The following is a 13,747-nucleotide window of genomic DNA, read 5'->3' on the forward strand; positions in this document are numbered from 1 at the left end:
AACAGTCGCTCCACACTAGACTGGAGCCGTGTGTTTCCGCTGCCGGTGGTCGTTTTAAACACAGCCTGTGACGGTCAATTGTCTCGTTACTGATCAGAATCCACACAACTATTATATGCATCTGTGCTGTTCTTTAGTGCGTGCTGCTGCAGATGTTATACAAGTGTCAGTATGCGAACTTTTCAAAATTTGCACTAGATTCCTACAACAAACACCGCTGACATTCTAATTCGCCCTACTTTTAGTTCATCAGGATCAATAGGTATAGTTTCATTTAAAAAGCGTTTGTTTCACAAAAAATACAATTTTAAATATTATTTAGAATATGTTTATTGAGTAACAACACGAGCCCCTGACTATCAGGTCATTCTGTGGAAACCGCACATCAACAACACTTTCCATTTTCTCAAGCACAATGCAGGTGATTTGTCGATTAGCCTGTGAAGTCACTGGCGTAGTATGAGGGGTCGCCAGAATTTTTTTACTAGGAAAGGTGTCAAGTATTCAAAATGGTTGAAAGTCATTGGTTTATGGGATGGTGGTACTAAGTACTTACACCAACAGCGACTGCCAAATAAGTTGGAGAGTCCAGAGAGAACAGTTGAAGAGGAATATGAGCATAGGAAAAGGGCCAGACAAGCATCGATAAAGCAGCGAAAGGAGCATTTGGAGACAGCGAAAAGAAAATGGGACCAGTTTGGTGGGATGTAGAAATAGCAGAGATGATTGAAAGGAAAAAAGAAGAGTATTTGTCTTTCCTGAATGTAAATGGCGGTCAAAGTAGAGATAGATTAAGGACACTAAATAGAGAGGTAAAAAGAGATGAGTTAAAGAGATGAAACAAGCTGTGGGAAGAAAGATGTGAGTATGTAGAGAGGATAATTGATGGGCCTCGTAGTGGTGAGGCATGGAGAACAATCAAGTCAATGTGAGTGTCTGCTAGTGATAATTTCCATCATAGTACTATCAGTCATTGTCAGTGGACAACGTACACTACTGGCCATTAAAATTATTACACCAAGAAGAAATGCAGGTGATAAACGGGTATTCATTGGACAAATACATTATACTAGAACTGACATGTGATTACATTTTCAAACAATTTGTGTGCATAGATCCTGAGAAATCAGTACCCAGAACAACCACCTCTGGCCGTAACAACGGCTTTGACACGCCTGGGCATTGAGTCAGACAGAGCTTGGATGGCGTGTACAGGTACAGCTGCCCATGCAGCTTCAACACGATACCACAGTTTATCAATAGTAGTGACTGGCGTATTGTGACGAGCCAGCTGCTCGGCCACCATTGACCAGACGTTTTCAAGTGGTGAGAGATCTGGAATATGTGCTGGCCACGGCAGCAGTCGAACATTTTCTGTATCCAAAAAGGCCCATACATGACCTGCAACATGCGTTCGTGCATTATCCTGCTGAAATGTAGGGTTTCGCAGGGATCGAATGAAGGGTAGAGCCACGGGTCATAACAAATCTGAAATGCAACGTCCACTGTTCAAAGTGTCGTCAGTGCGAACAAGAGGTGACTGAGACGTGTAACCAATGGCACCCCATACAATCACGCTGGGTGATACGCCAGTATGGCCATGAAGAATACACGCTTCCAATGTGCGTTCACCGTGATGTCGCCAAACACGGATGCGACCATCATGATGCTGTAAACAGAACCTGGATTCATCCAAAAAAATGACGTTTTACCATTCGTGCACCCAGGTTCGTCGTTGAGTACACTTTCGCAGGCGCTCCTGTCTGTGATGCAGCGTCATGGGCGACTGCAGCCATGGTCTCCGAGCTGATAGTCCATGTGCTGCAAACGTCGTCGAACTGTTCGTGCAGATGGTTGTTGTCTTGCAAACGACCCATCTCTTGACTCAGGGATCGAGACATGGCTGCACGATCCGTTACAGCCATGCAGATAAGATGCCTGTCATCTCGACTGCTAGTAATACGAGGCCGTTGGGATCCAGCACGGTGTTCCGTATTACCCTCCTTAACCCACCGATTCAATATTCGGCTAACAGTCATTGGATCTCGACCATCGCGAGCAGCAATGTCGCGATACGATAAACTGCAATCGCGATAGGCTACAATCCGACCTTTATCGAAGTCGGAAACGTGATGGTACGTATTTCTCCTCCTTACACGAGGCATCACAACAACGTTTCACCAGGCAACGCCGGTCAACTGCTGTTTGTGTATGAGAAATCGGTTGGAAACTTTCTTCATGTCAGCACGTTATAGGTGTCGCCACCGGCGCCAACCTTGTGTGAATGCTCTGAAAAGCTAATCATTTGCAAATCACAGCATCTTCTTCCTGTCGGTTAACTTTAGCGTCTGTAGCACGTCATCTTCGTTGTGTAGCAATTTTAATGGCCAGTAGTGTATTTGAAGGATTTGTTCTAGGGAAATCGGCGTGAAGTTTCACATAGATGTGTGCAGAAGGTGGAGTCATGACGTTTAGATATAAAAGTTATTCAACAGGCTGTGAGGAGCTGTAAGATGAAGAAGGCATCAGGCTGTGTATCAATACATGCACAGCTGATGAAGTTTGGTCCGCCGAAATTGTTGGAGTAGCTAAAGAGGCTGTTTGAAAAAGTGTTAAATGGAGAAGATGTTGCGCCATAATTGAAAACATGTTACTTAACATCGATGCATAAGGAAGTGTCACGTAGTACACAAGTAATTTTAGGAGACTGGCAGCGGCGCCATTCATTGGAAGACCATACATGAAGATACTTCAAGATCTATAGTTCAATTCTTTTATCTTGGCGGCTCGCGCATGCCCGCCCAGACGCGGGAGATTGCTGCGTTGCCAGTTGTATGCGCCAAGAGAAGCAGCGCCATAGTATAGTATAGTTCGCAAACTTAACGTTTAGGGGGGAGAGCGCAGTTTATGAAGTAAAGTCACCACGGCCGCATTAACCCTTTCGCTGCTACAGAGACGTGCTTCCCGCATTCCGCGCTGTGCGCGATTTTGTCATCACTGCACTGCTCGCCTGTGCAGACACATGGTGTTTCGACTGCTTTGACGCACTTTATCATTCGATTTCACAAAAACTACTTGGACCAAAAATTTGATTTTTACACATCTTCTTGACTGATACCTTCCCCCCATAAGTGACTTAATTTTGTTTCGATGTTCAACGCAGCTATTGTGCAGCATTAGATGTAGTAAACCATTGCACGAAATTTTGAAGAGTTTGCAGAGGTAAAAGTCCATAGCGTATACTTTCCGTATGGTCGATTTTAGTTGGCACTGGAAATTTCCAAAAATTACATTCAAACGAATAAAATTCGTGAAATAAGACACTTCAATATTGTTTCTAAATAAAGAAAATATTAAGCATCGAACAAGGTTTGGACTCAGAACCTTTCGCTTATCAGCCATACATTTTAAACATTACACTAACGCAACTCGTCATTCAATACTAGTTCCGGAAGACTTTAAAATATCACCCAAAATACCGACAAATACTGTTGGAATGACTACGAATTACTCATGTTTCGTCTAAGTACAATAGGAAATAAACAATTACCACTGTTCTTTATTGCGAAAAAGCGGTTAGTGAGAATGATACAAACACCTTTCTTTGCTATCACCTGAATTAGGAGGCTTATTGCTTGTTTGGTTTAATTGATAGGATATGAAGCAATTGGTATAAAGAATGCTTTTTCCAAACTTTCTATAAAAGAAAGTCCGCTATCAAGACATTGCTTTTGTTCAGTTACTTCATTTATGACTGAACGTTTCTAAAACTGACTGAAGACACTCGTCTGTGCTCTGCACTGCAGTCGAGCTATGGCAACGTCATTCTCTGTTCATTAGCTGACTGTGTTTTGTGACGTCAGATGCGCAGAACGAACCTAAACTCGGCCGCCGTCGTAAATGTCGCGCACTTTAGTAGAGAAAGGGACAAGTCACATCCAGTAAGAAGAGCAAGCATGATTGCGAGCATGAAGGTCTCTAATGGACAACGTCTTCACAATGGAAGTAATACACTGGCGGAAGAAGGTCGCAACACCATGAGGGAGTTGTGTGACGAAAGTTGGTAGGCGTCTTTCTACATCTGAAAATGATGTCTATTCAAAAATTTCGCACTAGTCGTATAAGAGTGGCTCCAGTAGCGTAACGACGAGAATCCAAATCAGGACCCCATAGAAATGTAGGAACACGTGAGGCAATACTGACCCTACGACATATCTTAGAAAATAGATTAAGGAAAGGCAAACCTACGTTTCTAGCATTTGTAGACTCAGAGAAAGCTTTTGACAATGTTGACTGGAATACTCTCTTTCAAATTATGAAAGTGGCAGCGGTAAAATACAGGGAGCGAAAGGCTATTTACATTTTGTACGGAAACCAGATGGCAGTTATAAGAGTCGAGGGGCATGAAAGGGAAGCAGTGGTTGGGAAGGGAGTGAGACAGGGTTGTAGCCTCTCCCCGATGGTATTCAATCTGTATATTGAGCAAGCAGTAAAAGAAACAAAAGAAAAATTCAGAGTAGGAATTAAAATCCATAGAGAAGAAATAAAAACTTTGAGGTTCGCCGATGACACAGCAAAGGACCTGGAAGAACAGTTGAACGGAATGGACACTGTCTTGAAAGGAGGATATAAGATGACCATCAACAAAAGCAAAACGAAGATAATGGAATGTAGTCGAATTAAGTCGGGTGATGCTCAGGGAATTAGCTTAGGAAATGAGACACTTAAAGTAGTAAAGGAGTTTTGCTATTTGGGGAGCAAAATAACTGATGACGGTCGAAGTAGAGAGGATATAAAATCTAGACTGGCAATGGCAAGGAAATCGTTTCTGAAGAAGAGAAATTTGTTAACATCGAGTATAGATTTAAGTGTCAGGAATTCATTGCTGAAAGTATTTGTATGGAGTGTAGCCATGTATGGAAGTGAAGCATGGACGATAAATAGTTTAGACAAGAAGAGAATAGAAGCTTTCGAAATGTGGTGCTACAGAAGAATGCTGAAGATTAGATGGGTAGATCACATTGAGGAGGTATTGAATAGAATTGGGGGGATGAGGAGTTAGTGGCCAGAGGAGGGGAAAGAGCTGACTTTTTTTTTTTTTTTTTTTAAATGGGCTGGGGGCAGATGTACAAAGGTGTACAAGCTGTTAGCGAGTGGCTGAAAACTTTGTTACAGATTCCAAGACGGCTATGCACAGCAAATGGTTGTCAATTCGAAGTTATAGTCCGAAGATTCCAGCCTGAGTCGTGCTTCGGTAGCTCAGATGGTAGAGCACTTGCCCGCGAAAGGCAAAGGCCCCGAGTTCGAGTCTCGGTCGGGCACACAGTTTTAATCTGCCAGGAAGTTTCAAGTATTTATATGCTTGCTGCGGAGTATGGCCACACAAACAAACTTGTTATTTTAGCGCTTGTTTGTGGGGGAGGGGGGCTCTCAGAAAGCGGCCGTGAATTTCCGCAAATGCATCGCTTATTCATTTACTCATTTATCCACTGGTATACCCTTCAGTTTCGTTAAACACGGGTTTATCACGGCTACACCCATCATCAATCAATTTATTTATATTTTACGTGCATATTTTACACGTAGGAGTGGGGTAATTTTGAAACCTTGTATCTGGGAAAGGGAGAAAGATAACAAGAACATTTTTAAGACTGTTGGAGATCGGGATCTTACGAATATATCGTAAAAATTTCAGCCATGTGCTGTGAATAGCAACCTTGGAATGCTCGGCTCCGTTCCGAGGGACCGCCCTTGAACTAAAGGTGTCTCCATAAGTCCCATCAAACCGACCGCAGGCCATATCAAATGTAGAAAGAAGCGATCGATTTGCTCCACTTGCCGAAGCAGTGAGAAGTGTGAAATATTCATAATTTGAACCTGCACTGTAGAATAGTGCCACTAAGACTGTCATTCTATTGAGTACACAAATGTTTCCTAGCCAAAGTGGTATCCAAAACAGTTGACCCCATAGTTTTATGATTAGTAGAACCTGAGGTATGAGCACCGGAAAATCCCGTTTTAATGCACGGCGTTTTGGAACATATCGATAAACAGGCTGTCTCGTGCATACCGATTTCATTGCAGTTCCCCTCTATCGCCTCGGTGTAGATTCGGCCTTCTCTTCTTAACTAGAAAGATACGTGTGGAACTCCCGAGTCAACATCGTGTGATTCCCCGAAGATGATAAGCAGAAACGATGATATTAGATTATCACAGATAAAATAATGGGAACGTGTTGACTGGGTGTTTTATTTGTAATACTACGCATGCTACTCAAAGTCGTATTTTGGAGAGTTTTTGTGCTTTTCTTCATTTCGCATGGAAGCGTGGGAAAATATTAATCCCACTAAATTTCATTCGAATCACTTCTTAGCTTTAAAATTTTGGTTTCTCTTCTTATGTAGCTAGATACGAGTGAATCACTCGAGACAACGGCGTGTAGTTCCCCGAAGGTGATAAGATTAGACAACCGTGAATAAAATACGGAGAAATTGTTGACATATTGTGCAGAGTTCGTCTTTTGCTGTAACAACTGCGGCTACCATCTCGTCAGTAACAGGTATGTTATTTCACAGTTCCAGAGTCAGTATCGGTGTGTGTCTGTGTGTTACGCTAATTGTGTGTTATGCTAACGGGAATCAGAAGTGAACAGCCTGAAACAATATAATTCGACAGAATCTTTATTAACCTACCAGTACGTTTTCCATGCAGTCTGCTTTTCAAGGAATGCTTTTCATTTACACGAAGATACACACTATGATGTTCCAAAATATTATGATCACCTGCTTAATAGCTTGTTTTTCCGTTTTTGGAACGAAATAAGTCACTTATTCTGCGTATCAAGGATGCGACAGTTTGTAGGTAGGTTTCTGGAGGTCTGTGGCATTAGATGTCTACCCACAGGTCATGTAATTCGCGTTAATAACGGAGCGCTGATATGCGTATGAGGTGATGGTGCCCGTTAGTGACCTACTTGGGTTCCATAGGAATTCCATCAGTCGAATTTGGTCGCCGAGCCGTCAATGTGAGTTCACTATAACACTCTTCAAACCACTGTAACACAGTTCTGGCTGCGAGACATGGACAGTTATACTGATCAAAGACGACATCGCCCCGAGGAAGACATCAATCAAAGAGGGATGCAGGTCGTTCGCAGATGTCAGCTTGTCTTCGATTGTTACCACAAGTCCCTTGCAAACGGAGGAGAATGTGTCCCATAGCACAATACGCCTCCTAGCAGGCCCTGTCCGTGGAGCGCTACACGTTTAGAGCCGCCATTCACCTCGATGACGGCGTTTGTAGGGACGACCATCGACGTAGTGTAGCACAAAAATGTGGTTCACTCGAGGAGCCGACACCTTTCCATTGATCGAACCCCGATGGCCCCCTGCCCACTGCAGTCGTAATTCACAATGTCATTGAGGCAACATGTGAACACGTAGGGGTGGTCTGCTGCGGAGCTCCGTGTTCAACAATGTTCGATGACTGGTGTGCTCCGAAACGTGCCCCTACATTGTGCTCATTCGGCAGAGATGCCACACATTAGCATCTATCCTACTTTACGGAGCAGACGAGCCTCCGAACCCCACGTTCTGTGAAGAGTCGTGGACGTCGAGCCATTTGTGTGCTTCTACGAGAGGCGCTTGAAAAGTCCGTGCAAAGTCCGAGAGATGGCACCACTGGCGCGTACCGAGGTCATGTGTAGTTAGTAGCATCTTTGGAAAGAACGCACACCAAGTTTCATCCATATTGGTCTATTTCTTCGCGTTTGGCATTCGTGGGAATCAAGGAAGACTAGTGATTGACAAAAAATGGACGAAAAAGAATTTCGTGTGGTGATTAAACATTGCTTTATGAAAGGCATCGCCTCAGGAGACTAAAGAGCAGCTTGATAAATATTATGGTGACTCTGCACCTTCGATTAGGACAGTTTAAAAGTGGTTTCAAAATTTTCGGAGTGGCTATATGGGTACAAGTGATGCTGAACGTTCTGGACCCCCTATGGAGTTTACGACTCCAGAAATCATTGATAAAATCCATGATATGATGATGGACGACAGAAGAGTTAAGGTGCGTGAGATTTCTAGTGGTGTGGGCATCTCGAATGAACGGGTACATAATATTTTGCACAAACATTTGGACATGAGAAAGTTATCCGCAAGATGGGTTCCACGACTGCTCACGCTTGACCAAAAACGGGATCATGTGAAGTGTTGCAAGGATGGTTTGCAGCTGTTCACGAAGAATCCGCAGGACTTTAAGCGTCGTTTCGTCACTGTGGATGAAACATGCATACATTACTATACTCATGAGACCAAGCAACAATCTAAACAATGGGTTACCAAGGGAGAATTGCACCAAAATAGGCGAAAGCCATTCCTTCGGCCGGAAAGGTTATGGCGGCTGTCTTTTGGGATTCGCAAGGGATAATCCTCATAGACAATCTGGAAAAGGGTAAAACTTACACGTGCATATTAATCATCGTTATTAGATCGTTTGAAAACCGAGCTGCAAGGAAAACGCCGGCGATTGGCCCGCAAAAAAGTCATTTTCCATCACGACAATGCACCAGCACACACCTCAGCAGTTGAGGTCGCAAAATTAATGGAAATAGGATTCCAACTCGTTTCATTCCCCCCCTATTCTCCAGACTTGGCTCCCTCGGACTACTATTTTTTCCCCAATTTGAAAAAATGGCTGGCGGGAGAAAGATTTTTTTTCAGTCGAGGAGGTGATTGCAGCAACTAATGCTATTTTGCAGACTTGGTCAATTCCTATTATTCGGAAGGGATCAAAAAATTAGAACAGCGTTGGACGAAATGTATAAGTCTAAAAGGAGACTGTGTCGAAAAATAAAAGAGGTTTACCCCAAACACGTGTGTAGTTTTTATTTGTGGACGGACTTTTCAAACGCCCCCCGTACCTATTTCCATAGTTGCTCACGACAGTAGACGTGAACGTTCGGCCAACTTCGCCGTTTTCTTGATACTCGTTAACAGGCTCTGTGTAATATTAATCTGCCCTTTGTCAAAGTCCCTTACCTCAGTCGATTTCCCCATTTAGAGCCCACATCTTCGCTAGGGTGATCCTCCGTCCGTGTCCGCTTCGCTTACCCACTTATGTTACCGCGTCACGTGGCCGCAACGTCACCAGGCGACATCCAACGTCAGTGGTCAGAATGTTTTGGCTCGTCAGTACATATTTGCAAGTGAATTATACGCTCACCTCCATATGTGAATAAGTACACCATATTCCTATGTAATTTCAATTACACATCTCCATAACACTTTAGTAAGTACATTATATCTGTATATACACAACTGGCCATTAAAATTGCTACACCAAGAAGAAATGCAGATGATAAACGGGTATTCATTGGGCAAATATATTATACTAGAACTGACATGTGATTACGTTTTCACGCAATTTGGGTGCATAGCTCCTGAGAAATCAGTACCCAGAACAACCACCTCTGGCCCTAATAACGGCCTTGATACGCCTGGGCATTGAGTCAAACAGAGCTTGGATGCCGTGAACAGGTACAGCTGCTCATGCAGCTTCAACACGATACCACAGTTCATCAGGAGTAGTGACTGGTGTATTGTGACGAGCCAGTTGCTCGGCCACCATTGACCAGACGTTTTCAATAGGTCAGAGATCTGGAGAATGTGATGGCCAGGGCAGCAGTCGAACATTTTCTGTATCCAGAAAGGCCCGTACAGGACCTGCAACATGTGGTCGTGCATTATCCTGCTGAAATGTAGGGTTTCGCAGGGATCGAATGAAGGGTAGAGCCTCGGGTCGTAACACATCTGAAATGTAACGTCCACTGTTCAATGTGCCGTCAATGCGAACAAGAGGTCACCGAGAAGTGTAACCAATGGCACCCCATACCATCACGCGGGGTGATACGCCAGTATGGCGATGACGAATACACGCTTCCAATGTGCGTTCACCGCGATGTCGCCAAACACTGATGCGACCATCATGATGCTGTAAACAGAAACTGGATTCGTCCGAAAAGATGACGTTTTGCCATTCGTGCACCCAGGTTCGTCGTTGAGTACACCATCGTAGGCGCTCCTGTCTGTGATGCGGCGTCAAGGGTAACGGCAGCCATGGTCTCCGAGCTCATAGTCCCTGCTGCTGCAAACGTCGTCGAACTGTTCGTGCAGATGGTTGTTGTCCTGCAAACGTCCCCAGGGAGGAGACGTGGCTGCACGATCCGTTACAGCCATGCGGATAAGATGCCTGTCATCTCGACTGCTACTGATACGAGGCCGTTGGGATCCAGCACGGCGATCCGTATTACCCACCTGAACCCACCGATTCCATATTCTGCTAACAGTCATCGGATCTCGACCAACGCGAGCGGCAATGTCGGGATACGATAAACCGCAATCGCGATAGTCTACAATCCGACCTTTATCAAAGTCGGAAACGTGATGGTACGCATTTCTCCTCCTTACACGAGGCATCGCAGCAACGTTTCACCAGGCAACGACGGTCAACTGCTGTTTGTGTATCAGAAATCGGTTGTCAACTTTCCTCATGTCAGCTCGTTGCAGGTGCGGCCACCGGCGCCAACCTTGTATGAATGCTCTGAAAAGCTAATCATTTGCGTATCACAGCATCTTCTTCCTGTTGGTTAAATTTCACGTCTGTAGCAGGTCATCTTCGTGGTGTAGCAATTTTAATGGCTAGTACTGTACGTGTTCACATGTTGACACAATGACATCGTCAGTTAGGATTGCAGTGGGCACGGGACCATTGGTACTCGAGCAATGGTAACATGCAGGCTCTTCGAGTGAATCACATTTTTGCAACACTAGTTCGACGGTCGCCTCCACAAACGCCGTTATCTAGGCGAACGGCTCGTAGAAACGCGTGCCGCAAGGGGCAGCCGCGTGGTCTCAGGCGCCTTGTCACGGTTCGCACGGCCTCCCCCCCTCGCCCACCCCCCCCACCCCCCGTCCCGTCGGAGGTTCGAGTCCTCCATCGAGCATGGGTATGTGTGTTGTCCTTGGCGTAAGTTAGTTTAAGTTACATCAAGTAGGTGTGTAAGCCTAGGGATCGATGACCTCAGCAGTTTCGTCCCATAGTCCTTACCACAAATTTGCAGCGCGCCACGGACGCAGTCTCTGGGATCAGTATTATGCTATGGGACATACTGTCCTGCGGCTGCACGGGATCTGTGGTAGTAATTGAAGACACGCTGACAGCTACGAACTACCAGCATCCCACCACGCTTGATGTCTTCCACAAAGGCGATGTCATCTTTCTGCAGTACAACTGTCCGAGCTTCAGTGATTAGGGGACCATCACAGTGATGTAAATCCTATGGGACCCATCTAAGTCGCTTAGGGCGGTATCACCGCTTACGCAAATCAGCGGTCCGTCATGTACGCGGATTACATGACGTGTGCGTAGACACCTAATGCCACATACCTCGACAAACCTACCAGCAAACTGTCGGATACGCAGAATCACTTATGTATTTCGTTCCAAAGACAGCATACAAGCTATTAAGCAGGCAGTTATAATGTTTTGGCTAATCAGCACTCCGTCTTCAGGCCGCGAGTGGCCTACCGGGACCATCCGACCGCCGTGTTATCCTCATGGAGGTGGCGGATAGGATGTTCGAATGGTTCGAATGGCTCTGAGCACTATGGGACGTAACATCTATGGTCATCAGTCCCCTAGAACTTAGAACTACTTAAACCTAACTAACCTAAGGACATCACACAACACCCAGTCATCACGAGGTAGAGAAAATCCCTGACCCCAGCGGGAATCGAACCCGAGAACCCGGGCGCGGGAAGCGAGAACGCTACCGCACGACCACGAGCTGCGGACAGCGGATAGGAGGGGCGTGGGGTCAGCACACCGCTCTCCCGGTCATTATGATGGTATTCTTGACCGAAGCCGCTAGTATTCGGTCGAGTAGCTCCTCAATTGGCATCACGAGCCTGAGTGCACACCGAAAAATGGCAACAGCGCATGGCGGCCTGGATGGTCACCCATCCAAGTGCCGGCCACGCCCGACAGCGCTTAACTTCGGTGATCTCACGGGAACCGGTGTATCCACTGCGGCAAGGCCGTTGCCTTTGGCTCATCAGAGTGTATGAAATGTATTCGCACTTGCGAATATGGACGGCCATCAGCTATAAGCGCCGCAGTGCCGGTTGCTTCGAACATGCATGCACGTCCCAAAGACCATTGCACCGTACTTCTCAATAACATAGGCACTGCAGTGTCGTACTTATCCGCCGACACCGGGCGTCGTGTGTTATGAGTTGTTTCCCCGAGCTGCAACCAACACTGCTGACATTTATTGTCAACAACTGAGGCGTCTTGCAGACGCAACCCTAGAACAACGACCAGGAAGGATGCGTGCAGTGACGCTACTCCACGAGAACGGCCACCCACATTCTGCTAAACTGACAGAGAACACTACATCAGTTGAGTTGCGAAGTCATTGCGTACCCACCTTTCACCTTATCTTGCGTCCTCAGATTTTTCACTGAGCCGTGCTGCGGCTCGCGTTGTTGCTGTTTGTAGGTTCCCGCCCTCTGTTGGAGGCCACATGGTATCGTTTAGTTGACATGGTTGATTTTGTTTGTCCTCTTCTCGTGTCGACTTGCAACGCCGGAAATGCATATCCTCCTATTTCCATCTATTGTACTATAATTTTTTTCGTTATTTTGTTACCTGAAGATATGACATTTCTGTGTCTTTATATATTGTAATTGTTTTACTATTTGTATATATGTATTTATGCATTTATGTCGATGTATAATTGGTTTGTTTTGTAAATACTATTTGTATTTTTACGCTGGGTCTTGCCTAGGGAAAACTATGCTATCGAACGATTACATCGATAGGTAGTGTGGAGAACCAAAGTGTTTAGGATCTTTGGTAGTCAATCAACCAATACAGAAGAATAAAAGCACGTAAAGTTTTAGAACCGTATGGCAGACCTCAGTTTTTAAAATTGTCCCATTTGCCTCACAAAATTACAGCAACTTAGCATGAACCTTCGTTGCTCGTTGCCCCAATTGCATTACCAAGCAGGGTCCCTTCCTTTTCCGGAATGAACCCGAGTGTCGTTGAAATTGAAACGCCAGCATTAAAGTAATATCATTCCATTCCACTGCTTTAATTTCAAAGTTCAGTTAAAGTATTCATAGCTGGCTACAGTATTTAGATTACACAAGCACAAATAAAGAGTGCGAGTTTTGTTACAATATTTGAGCTTACCTGTGACTGCAGCTCAGCTTGGTACGTACTAAATTTTACTACTGTTAATTGTTCAGAATCATTTAATTCAAGTTCAAAGTTAAATCTCTTATTTGTAAATTGCGTAGATTCAAGTAACTTTTGAAATGATTGTTGAGGTAGCCCAAGACTAACCTTATTTTATTGGAATTCGTAGTGCTTCAGAAACAAATTTCAGTCACTAAATTAACTTTCAATTTTCCGGTTTTATTAATTCTTTTGTTAAATTAAGTCAGAGTGTAGCGAAATTTATTACTTCTGACAAACATTCAGTTTTCTCACAACACACGTCAACCTTCAGTTGCCACGCTTTCAGTGCTAATTATATGTGCATTAATCTTTCATCTTCAGTTATTATAGTAGCTGTCCATAGGACTGGCAACCGTAATTTTCCCCAAATCTCAAATACACTCCTGGAAATTGAAATAAGAACACCGTGAATTCATTGTCCCAGGAAGGGGAAACTTTA

General features: G+C 44.7%; 1 protein-coding gene and 1 pseudogene across 1 annotated transcript in view; one reads left to right on the plus strand and one right to left on the minus strand.

The window, feature by feature from the left end:
* Positions 1-6,524: 6,524 nt before the first annotated feature.
* Positions 6,525-13,747, plus strand: part of LOC126209820 (uncharacterized) — a 34,585-nt gene continuing 27,362 nt past the window's right edge. The window contains exon 1 of the mRNA XM_049938953.1: positions 6,525-6,559. The gene's annotated coding sequence lies outside the window, so the exon portion shown is untranslated. The remainder of the gene's footprint in view (positions 6,560-13,747) is intronic.
* On the minus strand, positions 11,989-12,106 carry LOC126210737 (5S ribosomal RNA; annotated as a pseudogene).

Source organism: Schistocerca nitens, chromosome 10 (assembly GCF_023898315.1).
Source record: "Schistocerca nitens isolate TAMUIC-IGC-003100 chromosome 10, iqSchNite1.1, whole genome shotgun sequence".
In the NCBI taxonomy this organism is placed as follows: Eukaryota; Metazoa; Arthropoda; class Insecta; order Orthoptera; family Acrididae; genus Schistocerca; species Schistocerca nitens.